Source organism: Mycteria americana, chromosome 7 (assembly GCF_035582795.1).
Source record: "Mycteria americana isolate JAX WOST 10 ecotype Jacksonville Zoo and Gardens chromosome 7, USCA_MyAme_1.0, whole genome shotgun sequence".
Lineage (NCBI taxonomy): Eukaryota > Metazoa > Chordata > Aves > Ciconiiformes > Ciconiidae > Mycteria > Mycteria americana.
This window is the reverse complement of record NC_134371.1, coordinates 36,926,163-36,944,468: the sequence shown is the minus strand read 5'-3', so window position 1 is coordinate 36,944,468 and position 18,306 is coordinate 36,926,163. Positions and strand designations below refer to the sequence as shown.

Below are 18,306 nucleotides of genomic sequence, written 5' to 3'. Positions count from 1 at the left end.
AAAATTTCAGACTTTGAGAGACCAGATCACCAGCCTTAAAAGCCTGCTGGCATCGTTCAAAATAATTGTGCACACTACTCTCTCTGCTCCGTCTAGTGCGTTGCTGTGTCGGGGTCAACATGAAGGAAGCTCCCACTGATGCCAGAGGTAGCGCTGCTTGGAGAGGGCTCCCTGACAATAAGCCTATGGGTTTCAGTGGCACCATAGGCTATTGCCTTAGAGAAGAAAGGGTCCCAAAATTTAGTGTGGCAGAATTTGGCCCAGAGGTGGATCTTCTTTCAAAAGCAGACAACCGGGTGCAATCTCTGGACCCACAGACTCTCTTGATACTCATTTCTATCCTCATCCTTCTCCTTTCCAAGAGTTTTGAGGGGCTTGTGTGTTTTTTCTTTTTCTTATAATAAACATTTTTTCTTTGCAAATATTTGTCTCTGGCTACTCTTTAGTCCATGGCTCCCCCAGATCCAAGTCAATTCATTCCCACAGCAGCAGGAGAACTGAATTGGGAAAGTCAATTTCTTTTGTACTGTATAAAAAAGTCAGGATGAAAGTTGTCATCTTCTTGCAGGAACAACCCCCAGCCCTTGGTTTTGATACTAAAACCATAATTTATTCTTGGGGTAATGAACTAATACCTGGTTCGGGCACCACTAGGCAAGGACAGAGCACCAGGCTCAGTTGACGTGGGCTACACTTGGTACCAAATACATTCTGGATATCAGAAATAGTTTAGACTATTTATCATTTTCCAGCTTCTAAAAATAACTCTCCCATATGCAATGTCTCTTCTCAAAAATGAGTAAAACAAACATGGGAAATCAGGGAAATAACTATTTTGTGCTTTTAGATGTATCTTTGACTACTTGAGAGTGGTAGACAAAGACTTGATCCACAAATTTGTGCATAAGGAAATGGATTTACATGTAAATAATTATATTATGAATGTTAACTAGCTGCACACATCACAAGGAAAACGTCAGGGAGGTTTGTTTGTGGAGGCTAAACAAAATGCGTTTGCTTTATGCTGTTCTTATATGGTCATTTTTATTGGAAGCACAGTTTATAGTGGCAAAGCAGTCATATATTTTTCACTGTAAAAGCTCCATCTTTGGAAACAGTATCAGGCTCTCTGTAGTGAAAAGGGCGAAAAACAAAGTTGGCCAACTTTAAAGTTGTCAACCTAGAGTTGAAAATATTCCCTCTTTTGGAATCTCTTGATGTTGTTTATGTCCACCTTTCTGGTAGTGATTTCCAATGCAGAGAAAAATAATTAGATTGCTGGAAAGACGAACGTAGAAATGACTGCAAATGGGATCTTGCCAAGGATTTGGCAAACAAACTTATTTATTTTAACATTTTCATAATGGAAAAGGAAAATTCCTTGGATGAAAACATATCTGCCTGGATTATTGAAAGACACTAAAACTGTAAGTGATGAAAAGAATGTAGGCTTGCTGGAGTCTTTCTAGTTCACATGGTAGCACTTCCTGGCAGAAACTGAGAATCTGAGAAAGCTTTTATAACCAGATCTTCAAAGAAGCTTCACTTCAACCTCAATTTTTTTTCAGTCAGCAGTCATTTTCATGAAAAACCACGCCTCTGTGAATACAAAAACACAGTTTTGCCTGTGAAAATTTGGGCACATGCTGCAATAAAGCTGATAAAGCTTTATTGTGTTCTATAATGCAGCAATAAAGCTGCATTGTGTTCTTGGGAAAACACCCTCCACGATAAGGTGGAGAACCACTCTGTTGTCCCATTGCTGAGTGGAAGAAGGACACCAAAGGCACAGGGGTCTGTATTTTTGCATCTCTGACCTTACCTAGATGCCTGGTGTTCTCCCACCTCAATGTACTCAGACTCCTGCCCTGAGATATTGTGGACCGTGGATGCTTGAGGTGCTCTCCAGCGGGTGCTGAGCCTTCCTTCTCCCTAAGGAAAAGCCAGTCCACCCCACCGAGGTGGGTGCAGGCTTTTAGGAGCGGGAGTGAGAATGTCCTTGCACTGTCACCCTTTCAGGGTACTGAACTGCTAGCAGAAAGACTGCACATAAAACGAGACAGCATATTAATGACAGCTTGACGTGACAAAGTCCTATCCCTGCACGTTTTCCACCCCCGCGCACAAACAAGATTTCGGTGAAGTAATTGAGAAGCACAGCGCTGATAATCACTGTGACTTCATTCCTAACAGTCAATGGAAAAGGACAAATTGGCCAGTGGGAAATTTTTTTAAGGATTTCCAAAATGACTATAAAAATGACACAAAGTTATCCTTGCCCCTTAGTTGTGTTTGAAACAAAGCATTCGAAAGGGCACATTTTTAATACTAACTTACAACCGTTTCATGGGCAGTTATGAGACCCTTCATTTTAATTAAGGACACACTCTTATTTTTAAACGTCTTCTTCAGTATCCTAACCAATTTTGCACCTGCCCTGTCAAAAAAGGCCTGTGTCCTCCGTCCCCTGCGCCAGCCCCTCCGCCTCCCACCGGCCCCGAGGCTGCAGGTGACATGGGGTCGCCTGGCCCCTCCAGCCGGGGAGCGCAGGCGGGCTGGTGCGAGGCGGCGGCCGGGAAGCGGACCCCAGCACCGGCCGCCGGCTGAGGGAGGCAACGCCGCCGCCTGAGGTAACATCACCCCGGCTCCTCGCAGCCCAGCAGGAAGGGTTGGAGCGGGGCCCGCAGCGGGCAGGGGACGCCGCCGCCGCTCAGGCCCCGGCCCCCGCCCAGGGCGGCCGTTAGGAGCCGCTCCGTCCCTGATCCAGGAGAAGCGACGGGGGAGCCGCCCCTCGAGCCCCTCAGCCCCCCCAGACGAAGCGGCGGGAGGGGCAGGCGGTGCGCGGGGGCTCCTCCTCCGCGGCCTCTCCCCGCCTCCCCGCCGTGACGGCCGGGCGCACCCCCGCTCCGCACCGCCCCTTCCCCGCCTCGGCCCGCCCCGGCTCCCCGAAGAGGCTGCTCCGCGCCCGGCTGCCTCCGCCGCCGCTGCCGCCGCCGCGCTCGCACACTTAGTTGGAGCCGCCCGGTCCCTCGCACCTCCCCGTCCTCTCCAGCCCGGGCCCCGAGCCGCGCCCGGCGTCTGCCGGCGGCTCTCCGCAGCGGGGGAGCCGCTTCGAGCAGCGACTCCTGAGGTGAGCGTTCCCCGGGTGCCGGCGGGGGCGGGCGGCGAGGGGGGGGCAGCCGCTGGCGGGGGGCCGGGGGGCGCCGATTCCCCCGCGGAGGCCCGGGCCTGGGCTGGCGGCGGGCGGGCCGGGGCCGGGGCCGAGGCCGGGGCCGGGGCCGGGGCCGGGGCCGGGGCCGGGCGACGCCCCCGCTCCGGGCCGGGATCCGGCCCCCCCCCCCCCCCCCCGCCCCCCGCGGGGCCGTGCCCGCGGCCGCGTCCCCCGGCCGCCGCGCAGCCTTTTTATTCCCTTATTTCTCCGTATCCCGACCTCCCTCACCCCCCTCCCCCGGGCGATGTTTTATTCATGACTCCGCCGGGCTTTGTAAGGGGACGGGCGCCTTCCTCCGCAGTTCGCCAAGTGCTGCGAGACCCTGGGACTGGGGGGGGACCGGGGAGGTCGCGGCTTGGAGACGAAATGGCTGCAGGGTGGGCAAGGCTTTCCCATCCGGGCAGGCGAACCGGGGTTTGAACGGCATCTGTTTGCTTTGGGGGGTGCTGGCGTTGCCGCGGCTCAAAAGTGGAGTGAGGCAGGGGGGTCTCTTGCTGCATTTCCCTCGCTGCAGGTCTGCTGGCCTCATGGAGAAGAAACAAGTCACTGCAAGGCGTCCTGTAGCAGATTTTAAATATGTATATATACATATATCTTTCTTCTCTTTTAAGGGTTCAGCAGCAAGCGTATTGCAACACGAAATGCTTGTAAGCCAGGCGGCACTTACACCATCACCGAGTTAACTGTAGATGTCAGACTGTGCTTGCACTGATGTGATGTCAGATTCGTAATAACACACAGAAATGGTGAATTCAGTGCGGGCTGAGCATGATGGAGATGGCACAGACCCAGCTGGCGTGGACAGACTCAGTGGAGCCTCTTTCTTCCCTAGTGCAGGGCCTGCTGTGTAGGTAGTTCCCGTAGGGGCACTGGAATAATGGTTACAGATTTGTGGGTACTGCGGACTCAGAGCAGCAGATATTTGTGCTTGGAGCAGAGATACTTAGCTTGCTTTCCCTTACAAAGGTATTCATATGTGTGTTGGTTAGACAGTCGTTTGCTGATGCCTGTCTTGGCTGTAACTTCTGCGATGAGGCTGCCACCATGGGTATCAGTCAAGAGGATGAATTTTGTTGCGTGCTGTAGAAAGCCGGCTGCAATCAATAGGTGGTTTCGTATTAGCCCCCGATACTGTACCTTGATTTCTCATGAGCCGATCATGGGCTGGTGAACTAAAACTGAGAGATGCCAAAATATGTTCCTCACTGTATTTGGTTTCCTGTTTGCCTGCCCTTCACCTTCCCCATGTCTTGGTTGGTTGGTTGGATGTCAATGGAAAAATTCTGGTCCTGAGTCTGTTCAGAGAAATATGTGTGTTCTGGTTTTGCTTTCTAACTTGCTGTTTGATAATAGCCGTAAGGCTATGTGTTTCTGAAGATCTCCCGTGTATGGGGGCTGGAGGTATTTGCCCTTTGGTGCAAGTGGAGTGCACTGATACTGCTTGATGTTGTTTAACCTTGTATTATCTTAAGCATTGTATATTGAGACAGCTTGATTTGTTTAAGACTTTGTGATGATGTAATACAATAATAATTATAAATCTTCTCATTGTCTGAAAATCTTTAAATACTACTCTGTCTCAGGAGGTACTTCGTGTGTGTTTATTTCGAAGAGGCGCAGGCATGGATGAGCAGCGTTTGATATTAATCATGTTCGTTTTGGGGCGGGAGGGCAGGAGCAGTTTGGCACTAGTCCTTTAAGTTGTAATTTATGGGTGTGACGTCATGCAGTAGATAAGCTTTTATGGGATCTGCCATGTAAATTATGGCCTTCGTTTATATACATGCAATTACTTGTTTTGAAAATCCACGCTGTATAGTTTGTTTAATAGCCTGCACTGGAGCTGTGAATAAGATCTAGCAGAATGTGCTTTAATTGCGCAATATTGTTCAGCAGTTGAAAACATTTCACTTTACCTTGCGCTTGCAGCCTGCACCAGGTGTGAAGTTGTTATGCTGCATCTACATGCCACGATATGTCTTGTACGGTAGTCAGCTGTGAAAGCAGCGGCCAGGCGCTTTTATTTTCTTCTTTCTCCATTATCTATTTCATTTTGTTTTTTAAAAGAAGGAGGGTACTGAAATGAGTGATTTCAACTAATCCGTGCTGGAGAGAGCAGCTTGGTTATTTAAGGCTGCTGGAGTTTGTTATGCAATCAGATTAACAAAGGTTGAAATGATCATTCAACTTTGGGTAAACAAATGTTATATATAACAACGTGGATTAGGGTGACTGTTTATATCTGAGAGATGTGCTGCAGGTAGGGTATTGCAAGTATTGGACAAAAACACAACGAGTGGACACAGTAAATAAATAGTAGTAAATAAATTTTTGGTAAACTTCTCGGGATTACAATGCACTTACTATTGATTGTTTGTACTCCAGGAGCTTCTGCGGTGCGTTAGGTGCTGCCCGCGTGCATGGGCAAACTTACTTTCAGCTTCATTTAGTTGACAAGCAAAGGCCTCGGCAAACGTCTTTGTGCACAGTCCGATCGTACCTGGGGTGTTGTGCAGGCTCTGTGCTTATTGCAGCACAGGTGTTGGGTCTAGGAAGATGACCAATGCTCAACTGGAAGCTTTTTAAAATAAAATTAAGAAAATATATAATTCCAAACACATTTGCTGAAGCTGGTAGCCCCTCAACCAGTCCCTTATTAGTTGGCTATTTCTTCTTGTTGTCGTGGAAGCAGCGTTGCTGCAGGAGAGATTTTTTTTAAAGCTTGTCTCCCTGAATCTGTGCAGAGAGCAGGCAATGATGTGCATGCTGCATGGCAAAGGTCAGTGCAGGCATCGCTGGTGTATCAGAGGTGACACCCTGCTGGGAGAGACAAGAGCCAATATAGAAAGGGGAAGGTGGAACCTGGGATATGGGAGAAGTAGCTGGAGCAGAGGGAGTAGAGGGAGACGTTTATCTGCGTTATGGCAGGGACCTCTCCTGTGCGTCTGTGCACGCAGTGCGTCGTTCAGACCTTGGTCTGCGGTTGCAGCGCAGTGATCTCGCGTGGGCTCTGGTGCTGTACAAGAGGACCTCGCTCTAAAAATACCGTACTGTGAAATATGCCCACCGTTATTACGGTATGCAATGGTGTCAAGTGGTTGAGGGAAAGGGGAAATAACTCAATCCGGGCAGTCACTGTTCTGGAGGCCTTCGTATCGGTGTGGAGCCTGAACCCTTCCAACCTTCCTCTCATTCAGGGAAAGGTAAGGTACCCTCTAGGATGCTGCTTTTCCATCCTTCAGCAGAAGATGATGGAACAGCACTATGTTTTGGATACACGTGCAAAAATACTCCAGAAAGGGCTTTTTTTTAATATTATTGTTACTTATTTCCTTGCTGCTTGTTTAATTCTGTATAAGCAGGCATCTAATTGCAAAGGGATTTCACAGGCACTTGCAAATATCTGTCAGTATGCTACTGGCTCATCTTTGTGCTGTATAACATATTTGTGACACAAGCACGTTTTAGGTATACTGGAATCTAAAGAGGTACTTTTGGAAATAGATGATATTGTTCAGGCTGTATTCTTGTAGGACGTTCAGAGAGGAAGTGGTGTGGAATGTGATATGCAATCAGTAATTTTAAGACTTTTTTTTTTTACTGGTACTAGTCTACTTTAGCTCCGATTTATTAACAGGTTGGTATCTTGTCGTCTTCAATTTTGTGGACTGAATAAGAGCAGTGATTCTTGGTCAGACTAGAGATCTGTCTAGCTCAGTATCTTTACTGATGGGGCCACTTAGAGGTGCATAGGAAAACTGTAACTACAGAGTTCTCCTCCTGGTGAACCCTTCTAGCAGTCATTGCTCTAGGAAATCTTTGGGCTGGCAGTTGTTCCATTGAGGCTGTTGTGTTTAATAGCTGCTGATGGATTGTCTTCTCTGAAAAATGTCTAATTTGTTTTGAAAACCTTTATGGCATTAGTGTTCACAACATCCTGTGTTGGTGAATTTCTGGTATAATTGTGCACTCTGAAAAGGATTTTGTTTTATTTGTTTTATGGCTTGCTATTTGAAGTGCCTGCCCTGTGATTTTTATCTGAATTCTGGAAGAATATCTTCCTTTTTAGATTTTTACATGGAAAAGTACTATGTATGGGGATGTTAACAAGTCTTAGAATGTATATAAAGATAACTGCTATATGTTTGCAGTAAGGTATACTCCCAGCCCCATTTACAGTCACCTTTCATAGATATGTACCGTTACAGCTGTAGCATTTAGGTGATTGCATGAAAAAAAATGTTCAAATACAAGAAGTGATGTGATTTCTGCACCTATACATCCTGTACATAGATTGAAGTAAGTCTTGATTCAGAACAACTCGGACGACAAAAGAGTTGCCGTATGCCAAGGAGTGACTTCAGCAGTGTTGTTTGAAGTTCTTGCCAAAGTAAATCTTTGCAAGGTATCTGGTGCAACATTTCAGGCGATATGGAAGGATGCAGGGAACAGAATTGAAAAACTGTATTAAAGAGCTTGAAGTTAAGAAATACAGATTCTAATAAGTGCAGCGTCATGCAATAAAAACAATGTGTTGGTCCCTGAATTGTTCTTTAGGATAGCTTTCGACATGTCATCCTGGACCATTTTGGGAATAGGTGGGTGTTAAAAAGCTGTGTTTTAAATTCCACTTTTCCTTCATGTGGCAGGGAAGCAGGATCTTTTGACTGTGAATTGACCTACAGTAATTGCTTTTGTACTGGTGGTCCAGGAGTCTGTCTGGGTTACAGGGGCTATCTGGGTTGCAGAGTTCGTTGTGCTAGACTTTGGTACTGGTGGTAATGGCAGTTACATTTGGTGTATTAAAAGAAGCCCTCCAAAGGTTGGTAATTTATTTATTATTATGGTAGCTTCTGAAATCCTATTGATAAAAATGGGTAAAATTTTCACATTTTTAAAGCAAACAGAAAATCTTCATCTTGCCATTTCTACTGTTATTCCACCCTTAAGCCTGTAAAACTTATGATTAAAGTGGGTGGAATTTCAGCTTACTAGTTTATGGGTGGGATAATAGTAGAGAGTGACCAGACAAACATTTTCTGTTTGTTTTAAAAATAGAGAAACTTACATAATGATGCTATACACAGCAACAATACATGCATATGGATAAGATCTCTGCAACAGAGTATTAATCCAACAGCATCCCTTGCCTGCATGTCTGCTGTCGCTTGCTTCAAAGGAAGGTAATTCTGGAGTGAAGAGATGCCGATGCCAATGCCAAGTGATTTAACTGGAGTATTAGTCCAATCCTGAGCAGCCTTTAGGCAGGGCTCTGAATTAGAGGTTTGGAGAAACAGATTTTTAAACCATTATGAGCTCTTAATTTGTTATCTGAATCAGGGAAAACCATTCTTTCTCTTTTGTGGACCACTGTCTATCTGTTTGTGTTTTGTTTGCAGAGATTCATCTTTTAATATGTGGCATGTGCTTAGGAAAACTGAGACCCCATTTTTGAGAGTGGAGTGCTATTGCTAATAAAAAAACCCCAAACCAGCAAACATGTCTGAAAGCATCAGGATCACATCAGGGTCTTTCCTCTTACTATGGAAGTGGCCTCAGTTTGTTTTTCTTCTGTCTCTGTATCTCTAAACAGAAAGTAATAGACTTTATCCATCAAGTTTGGAAAAAGATAAAAAGCAAGTTCACTTGAAATATGTATTTAATAGGAAAAATTTTCCAGGATCTATATATACAGGTGGGCATTTTACCAAAAGTGTGTGTTAGGCGTTGAGGCTGTAACTATGTTGTTGCTAATCAAAATTCTAGCCCTGAACATATCTATAAATACCATAGCCTCACCCCTTTGAGTCCGTGAAATGATATGTAGCTGGAATAATTTCATACGTCAGGACATAAAAGGACCTTGGTGAACTTGGGCTTTTATAATAAACAAGGAAAAGTTTATCCAAGTTGCCCAATAGAGGAGTTTATCCACACAAAGATAGCTCTTTATTCGGTGAGGGGGAGGGCCTTACCTTTTAGACTTTTCTCCTTAGGATTTTTATCTCATCCCATCCCAAGTTTTTATTAATAAAAGCAAAACAACTTCAATGTGATTATGCAAGTTTGGCAGACAGACCTCTGTGTTTTAGAGTCATGGCAAATTAGATTTGCGGAGCCTGTGCAATTTAGGATATTGGGTGGGGAGATTGTTTTAGCAGGAAGACACAGAGGAAGGAACAAATTGCTCTCCTTCCCTTTCTTATGGTGGCAGCAGCATTTTCTGTGAACTTTGCAGGTTTCTAGATGACATGCCGATGTTGGTGTGCCATTCCCGGGGAAATGGGCTTGTTGAAGTTTGCCTTTCTATTTGGAGAATTCCTTTTCAATTACTATTCAATGAAGTTTTGAATATCGAATACTTGCCCATCTCCACTAGAAAACAGTCTGAGGAAAGAATTGGCTGGTAAAACAAAACAAATGCTGTCTTTTTAAGGGCTGGTAATGGGCTGTAAGCCCATTTCAGCTTTAACTTTGAGGGGTGACTTAGGATGTTTCTCTCTTCTAGCAATACCCAGTTTGGATCCTGTCTTAATTTTGTCTACAGGCCTGCTCATCTCAGTTGCATCTTAAAGGGAATGCAGCTGATGTGCAATAAATGTACCAACAAAATGTGCAGGAGTTTGGTCTTTTGTTGCAGATGGATTTACGCAGCACTCCGTCACTAGGAAGCCGCCTTCAGCAGCAGGGTATTCTCTGAAGTAGGATGTTTAAAGATGTGGTTTGGGCTGCTGAGCGTGGTCAGCCATGTGATGCTGAAGGATAGAGTACTGTTCCTTTTCTTCCAGTGCAGTTGTGCTTGCTACGTGCACACAGTAGCTGTGGTCTGGTGGATGCCCAGAGGCTCAGCTTTCTCTTCTGAGCCTTTATTTTTGCAGGAATCTGAAATAGCAGAACCAAAGCTGCTGAATAAGCTGGGCTGAATCCAGGGGAGCAGATCTGGCGGCTCCCCCTTTCACCTACCACAGAAATGCATAGAGGAGAGAAACTCGTACGGGTACTTCAGGGACTTGGTTTATTAGTGGGTGAAAGAAAAGCCAACCAGGGTTTTCTAATACTGTCTCTGTTATTTTTACCACTCAAAGTTCTTATTAACATAGTTGTTTTTTCTTATGATTTATGTTTTTAAATTACTACCTAGTTTTCAGGTGTGGGAGCCTATCATTTAAAAGTGTCTGGCCAGTGCTACTGAAATGAAAATCAAAACGTCCCAATGAACAAGCTTCTGAGATAATTTCTGTTGCTTTTCCTCTGTTTTTTTTTAAAAAAAAAGGAAGCTGTATCCATTCTGCTTTGGTCATGTCGGATAAGGTGTATCTTTGAGATTAAGAAGTCTTGATGCTTGTGGGAGGCGGGGAGCGCTTCTTTCTTTTGTCTCAAACGTTGCAGCGGAGGATAGTAATTAACCACCAAACAAATTGGGTTTGAGGGAGTTTGCCTTTGCTATCGCAGTGAAAATGTTTTGTTTGGAAGAGCCGTGCAAATTACACCCGCAGGCATTCATCTACAGATAAATCAGCCCCTGGCTGCCCAAAATCTTCCTGTTTCAGTCTGCAGAAATATGCCAGGAAAGCTTTTGAAATGGCAACAGCCAGTCTGCATGTTCTGGAGCAGATTGTGTACCGGAGACCGCGGCACAGCCCTGAGCAAAGACGTCAGCAGCGAGGAGTGACTGTCATCCCCAACACAAACAGACAGACTCCATCAGCGTGGCAGACCGGCGAAGAGTGACACACCACTAATGGGCAGATCATGATAATTGTCAGCTCAGAATATAGGGTTTGTTTGTTGTTCTTCCCCAACGACAGGAGCTGACTTTGAGGTGGATTTTCCTATAACTAGCATTCTGCATCTTTGACATTTTGGCAAGAGTGAGACTATTTCCTAAAAAAAAAAAAATAAATCATGGAGTAGGAGGCCTCAGGCTTAGGAACAGCATTTAGGAGAATAATAAATGCTCAGCCTTGTGAAGCTACGTTTAGTTGTACATTTATTTGGGATTTTTACAAGCATAATGGAAAATTATGCACTTGACTCTTCACTGAGTTGCAGTGGGATTCAGGGGACCTAATTTCCCCAAGACTATGAAAATCCCAGGCTTTGTGATGCAATTTTTGTTTGCCTTTACACTTCTGTGCTAGTCTCTGAGCCTTTTTTCATCCACAGCAAATGCTTGGGTGCTGCAACAGAAATAGTTTAAAAGCCAATGATTTGAGAGAAAAAAAGCTGGAACTTCTTAGATGTGTGGGGACTCGATGAAGTAGGATTAATCTGGCATTAAGGCAGAAATTTGTGAGAGAAGCCTGGTCAAGTGACTGGCTGGAGAGAGGGGAGGTTCATGAAGTCAAAGCCACTTCTTCAGCCAAAGGGGGATCAGGCTGACATCTTTGTGACAGGGGTTTTTGCCTGGCCTCTCCCACAGACTCTGGGTAGCTGCCATGTACTTCCTCCATAATTGCTTGGCGTTCTGTGAGCCCATGCCTTAAAAAAGACTCTTGAAGTGAACAGCTTTCCAGAAGGTCGTTAGGAATTTAATACTACAATTTAACGAGGTTTGTGAGTTACCTGTAACACAAATAACACTGCTGACGACTGCTTTTCAATTATTAATTTTTGTACAGCGTGTTGTTGGCCATTAAGATGGGTTGTCTATGCAAAGTGGTTCCATAAAATGCAAATTATTAGCTTCTATGTGGGTCAGAAAACACTGCATACTTAGTGTAACTCTTGTAGTTAAATAGACTCCTTTGTTAAGCAAATAATTTAAGCACTGGCTACTCTTAGCAGTGTCAAAAACATACATGAATTCTTGCTGAGTGTAAATAAAGTGTTTCAGCTTTGAATGATGACTGCAGGATTTGGCTTAAAAGCTATTTTTGGGCCATGGGCACAGCCCAAAGCCGGGGGACGTACGTGGCTCGGCTCCTAGAATGGCGTCAGGATGGAGGATGACTCAGTCACCCCTGCAACTTCCTTGTTGCTCCAGAAAGGTAGTGATTTATTGCAGGTCTGTGTCAGCAGTAAAAAGCTATCCACCCAGCGCTGATTCAGCTGCTCTGAAAGTGGTAGTTAAGGATGTGCGCCCCGTCTTTGCCTACTCAGTCCCTCCCAGCTCCCTTCCCACCCATCAGCTGCGGAGGGTGTAAACAAACACGTAGCCTTTCCTCCCCCATACTTCTGACTGCTGGCCAGGCGGTCTGTGTGAGGCTGTGAGCAGAGATCCTGTTCTTGCAGATAGACGCACAGTGCGCGCCAGCATTGAGATTTGGATGGCATTCCTGTTGAGTCAGGGAAGATTGGCTGTGCAAAGCCTGCGGGGTTTGGTCCTCTAAGGGTGCTGAGGTTGAAGTAATAGTAAATGTGGCAGAATCAGCATATAGTGCTGTTGCTGCTGGGTGAAAAATTGGTCCAAACACTTGCAGGCCCTGCCCTCGCCTTCCTTTGTAGGCAGAACAGGTTGGACAGCAGCATGGGACCAGGGGAGACTACAGAGAAGAAGGTGAAGTTCACTGAGAATGTTCATTAAGCACTACAGGTCGAGGACTCTTGTTTTTCTGGGGCTTATGTTGGCTTGCAGTACACGAGGAGGAATTTCTTTGCTCCGGTTGTTATGATTAATGAGAAATAAGGCAAGTAGTTGTTTTACTGCTGGCTTTCCCCTCCTGCCTTCCCTCCAAAAGATACCCCAAGGTGCAAAAAAACACCAGTCTAAATGCCTGATTTTGAAATAAAGCACTTGATTTCAGATATATGAATGATCCTACCAATGTCAAAGGATTGTGATGGAGAACAGCATCCTAATGGCAATACCTCCTCCCATCTCTTCCACTGTGCCTTCCCAAGAGCTACTGCTGTCCTGGGAAAGCACAGGAAGAACCCACTTGCTGTTTCTTGCCATCACAGCCTTTTTCTTTTTAGTGGAGGGCAAATACCAGGATAATTGTTGTGTTCCTGTATTTTTTTGCCTTAAGCCAAATGCAGAAGGAACAACTCTCTTTTCTGGGGCTTTTTTTGCATTCACATATGCTTTGAAAAAGCACGTAACAGGCTGTTGTTGGCCATAGGCAGTGTTAGCCACTTCCCGAGATGTCATCTCTCACAAGCAGGAGGTAAGTTTTAATGCGGTGCTTGTGAGAGGCAGTGGTGGGATGGAAGATCCCAGGTGAATTAACCATGCCAAGGAAACTATCCGAAAAAAATCTGCTGTGGATTTTCTGAGCGTGTGAGATCAGCTCCACTTTTGATCTTGGTTGTGTCTGAATATCCTCAGGAATAAAAGCCACAAGTAAGAATGGAGGTGGCCCTGAAGACTTCCTGGTTTCGCTTTGATGGTTGTTACCTGATCAAGCGCACTGTCCTGTTTGCTGACAGATTCTCTTGAGTAAATGGGTGACCTCTGTGCTTTTCCAGCCTTTCAATTTCCCATTCCTCTCTTCCCTACCTATAATCTTCCATTTTTTCTCTTTACCTGCTGCCAACTCCTGCAACATCTCATGAACGTGCCTGAAATGTGTTTTGTATTGAAACAGTTTCATTGCTTTGAAAATGCTGAGGGTGGTTGGGTGTAAAATAATAATAAAAAAAAAGTAGTGTGTGAGCTTCATGGTCTGCTGCTTCTGTGCCAATAAAGTCAAACTCTATGGGTTAGGCTCAGTATCTGTAAAGTCTCTTCAAAGTGCGAGCTGAGCTGGGGTGCTGTCTGTGGGAATGCTGATTTGGTCTCAGCGCTGAGGGGAAAAAAAACAGCGTTGGAGGAGACACAGGGACCTTTCTGTATCGTCAGACTGCATGACTGGTTTTGTATCTTGATTTGAATGTCAAAGAAGAGATGGAAAACAGAAGATGGGAGTGACTTTCACCCTTAAGGTAATGTATGCCTCTTGGTGCTAGGGATTGTGAGCTGACTTACCAGTCTCTAGTTCATCATTTCCACCTGGTCATTAGCCAGCATGTCTAGTAGGCTCAATCGTTTGGTTAGTCACCGGAGGTACTCTAGGACAAAGTTTAAAATCGATGAAAAGTACAGCAGTCTAAGCTGCTGTGTTTGTTGTGCTTACCTGGAAATTTAGGAGTATACCTTGGTGCTGTGTGCAGCTGCCTTTTGCAATTCCCCTGGTTTTTATCCTGTTTGCTGCTTTGTTATAGATCTATACCAGAAAGGCTTGGATGAAATGAGTGCCCGCAAGGAAAGTTTTAGGGAATATTGGGGGAAAAAGTATAAAGGAGAACAAGCATGCACCAGAAAATCAGCTTTAAAGCATGCGGTAAGGAGGAAAAAATGTACATGCTTCCAGATATGGCTGGAATAGGAGAAAAATGGCATGATGTAGTAAAAGGTGCACCAGGGTGGGAGCTGGGAGACTACAATTCTTTTTCCTGAGAGGCTATAGAGCTGCTGTGACTGGAGTTGCTCATTCAGGCTCTTTGCAGCTGCGACAGTAGCTTTGTGACACGCAGTGTGGTAGGTCTCTGATCTTGTTCTGTGCCTTGTTATCAGAAAAATAAAACCAGGTCCCTTTTCTCAGCTTTGAAATGTTTTTTTGTTCCTTTTTTTTTTTTTAATAGAGTGAAATCTGGTTTATTTTTCTAAATCCCTTGATCAACTTGAACATCAGTAGAACATCAACTTAATTCTGTTCTCATAACAGATTTGCTTTTAAAATACTATTTTTAAGTTCATAGTTATGAAGAAGAGCTTTTCCTATTGCTGTCTATGACAAATACAAATGCTCCCAGTCCAGTCCTGGGGCTGGGGTGTCTGTTGCTATTTCCTGATGGCTTTTGTAGCTGTTCTCTCCCCGCTTCTGCAGGGTGAAGACAGTGCTGATTGATTGCAGGTTTGTTTTGCTAATAACTATAAAGAAGCAATTCTGACTCATTGGTCATGGAAGACAGAAGTACAATCAAATATTGTGGCTATGTTAATTTGTTTACATATAGGGAAATTATGTAAATATCAGTGCAGATCAGGTTTAGTCCCTGTGTGCGCTTGCATTCAATACCCAGGGGCCAAAACTGGGTACTGCTGAAGCCGTGGAGAATTTTGCTGTTGAGCTTAGTAAGTCTAGGATTTAGCTTTTGAATGTTTAGCGGCGCAATGGCTTTTAATACTGTTAAATGCCGTAGAAGAAGGATTCTTGTGGCTTTACATTACCATTAAAGCCATAATCACAGACCTGTGAAAGGACAAAGTAAGCTGGAAACATGTATTTCAGGCTTTCTGATTGCCTTCTTTAGGTGTACAGCTCCCCTGTGCATCTGGCTTTTGGTTGTCCCCCTAGCCTCAGCTCCCCACCCCCCCCCCCCCAGCCCCTACCTACCTCGTACAGACTGGAGCCTGCAGGCACCTTGTGTTTAGCATGGACTGAAAACTAATATTGAAAAAGAAGTTCAGAGTAATGGTTGGCCACCATGATGCCCAGCAAAGGAGGTATTGCATGGGCATCGTTAGGGGCTTTCCCTTAGCAGCACTATGCAGGTGGGGTTGGCTAACTCTTCATTTTTGGGGTAGGAGCAGAGCCTGGGCATGTTGTTTCTGGGTCATTACCATCAAGAGTTGGTATCAATAAGGTGAGAAATGGTATGGAGAGTGGGAATAGCATGTCTGTTCGTAAAGGTAGTAAAGAAGGAGGTGGCAAGGTAGAGGGCAGGAGATGAAATGTGAAGAGCTAAACAGCTGATGGCACGAGGCTGGAAACGTGGGCAGGAGAAAATGAGACACTGACTAACGAAACCAAAAGGCACTTGCTGTTGAAAAGGAAATTGTGTAAGGGCACACACATGCTTCGCATTACTATCTCAAGGTGTGTGGTCAAGGGGGCAGAAATGATCAAATGCTTCCTTCTCCTGTTCTTCATATGGTGTGTATTATGAATAAAAGCTTTCAGAGTGACAGGCTGAAAGCCAGAGCAGTTTTCTGTAGGCTGCGATGCAGGATGCTGGCCTTTGTGTTGCTTTTGGTTTTAGAGGCGGCAATGCAAGAAATGAGCCTGTCAAAACAACAAGGACAGAGCCTGCTCTCCAGCAGTGGGCTGTAACCAGGGGTGGTGGCACCACATCCTAAAGCTAGGTCTTGGGCTGGTCACACCCCGATGCCAGTGACACCCCATGTTCTTGTGGGAGGCATGGAGTAGTGCCTGGCTCTTTGTGCACCTTTCTCTTTTAATGGGTGAGATACAGTTGGGCTGGATTCAGCCAGGAGATTCGCTGGTTGAATCCTGCTGAATGGTATCACTAGCTATGGGCAAGGGAGAAGAGGAAGGAAAGAATTTGGTCTCCAGTTAGGGTTTTTCTACAACTTTGAAACATTAAAGATCGGTCAAAAAGGTTGTAAATATTCCAGTTGTGAACTGCAGTGATTTTGCTTAATGCACTATACTGATCGTTCCTGTCAGCTTTTCCAGGTGGAAATATTACAGTTCCACTTAGGAGCAGTATTTCTTCTGATCTCTGGCTGCACTTGTTGTTTGTTCCCCAAATCTTCTCTCTTTCTACCACAAACCACACAGATAACTGGTTTTATGGCAAAATAATCATCACTTATGTTAGTTCCTTGATTCTCAGCAATGCTGGTTTGTACTCCGGTATTTGAAATTGCAAGACAGACAAATAGACAAGTGTACAAAAGGCAAAGCAAAAGCAACAAGAAAAAAAGATACTGTATTTGATTAAAATAAATGTCACCATGGTTCATTAACTATAGCTAATCAGGAGTGTGTCTTTTGGGAGGACTAAGGGTGAGGATGAAGTTTTATGGATAAACCTTCACTTGCTGAACCGGGGATGGAGCTTGATGGAAGAAATCATAGGCTCATTGTGGCACTGACATACTGTCAGGAAGGAGGGGGCAGTGGCTGACCCTGCAAATACTGGCTGTGGGAATACGTCGGCTCTCAGGATTTCAGTACCTTTACCAGTTAATGGTCCTGCTAACGTGCCTGCTTTGTAGGATAGAGGCTTGTTTATATTTGTTTTATGTCCACCACCCTTACTATCCTGTGTTGCGCAGCAGACCTGCAAAACCCAAACCAGCATGAATTTCCGCGGCGTTTCGTGTTGCCACTTGTGTTGGCACAGTGTGTCTGGCGGGACACCAAAGAACAGGAGCTATCTTGTAGGCCAGCAGATGTAATGGAGGTAAGGCACTGTGCCTGCTGCAGTAGGACCTTGTATCCAAGAGCGTCAAGTGCTTTAGCGCTGGTTTTGAGTGGGGAAGTTCATGTGGGTAGTATCTGCAAAGTCCTAGGCAACATAAAAGTTTCATCATAGGTCTCTCTTCTTTATTGATTTAACAATTTAAAGAGTTTGTAAATCTATAAAAAGCTAAAAGTTTAAACTTCTAAAACTTTGTTCCTTGGTTAACTTTACTTGTAACTCAAAATTATTTCTTTATTATGAAGCTTCCTCTCGCCAGCACTAACACCATTTCCCATTTCGGTTTGCTTTTCTTAAATTTTCCCTTGCCACGTTACTAATTGCGTTATGTTGGCTCAAGGAAACTCTGGATGAGATCAGGTGTTGTTCTGGGAAGTACAGTTGTGACGTTCGGCAAGGAGGTTGGCTTTCCAAAGCTCACAAGGTAGAGACGAGCAACCAAGGGTGAGAGGGGAACAGGGAAATAGGCAGGAGAGCCTGACAGACAATCCTGTGCTGTGATGATCGATCCATATTGACTTGCTGCGTTGTGTTTAGTACAACTTCAGTTACACCTTGAATCGAAGGGGAAAAAGTTGTCCCTGTACTTGGGTTGGGGTAGGAGAGAATGTCACATGGTGGTTTTGCTGTGTACTTGATCTGTATTCCTACACCCTTTCTCAGGTATCTGCTTTTGGTTTCTGTTGGGTGTGTGATGAAATGGACCTTTAGTCCGACCTGATGTAGTTGTTGAGAATAATTCTGCATTGTTGGCCCATCTTTAAAGTCAGGAAGGCTTGTGTGGGCGCGGGTGTCTTTATAGAATGGCTTGGGGGACTCGGAGGTTCGACTGCAGGCTTCCTGGAGAAGGAATTGCCTCTTTATTTGTTTCTGTACATCCCCAGCTGAGTTTATTGGATAGCAGCAGTTCTGGAAAGCAGAGGAATATAATGAAAGGTTGC

General features: G+C 45.0%; 1 protein-coding gene across 2 annotated transcripts in view; it reads left to right on the top strand.

Moving 5' to 3' along the window:
• Positions 1 to 2,957: 2,957 nt before the first annotated feature.
• The window catches only part of C7H1orf21 (chromosome 7 C1orf21 homolog), a 129,412-nt gene continuing 114,063 nt past the window's right edge, over positions 2,958 to 18,306 (top strand). Inside the window, exon 1 of one of the 2 annotated variants that reach the window (XM_075507838.1) lies at positions 2,958 to 3,130. The gene's annotated coding sequence lies outside the window, so the exon portion shown is untranslated. The remainder of the gene's footprint in view (positions 3,131 to 18,306) is intronic. The other variant, XM_075507837.1, reaches the window with a different exon arrangement.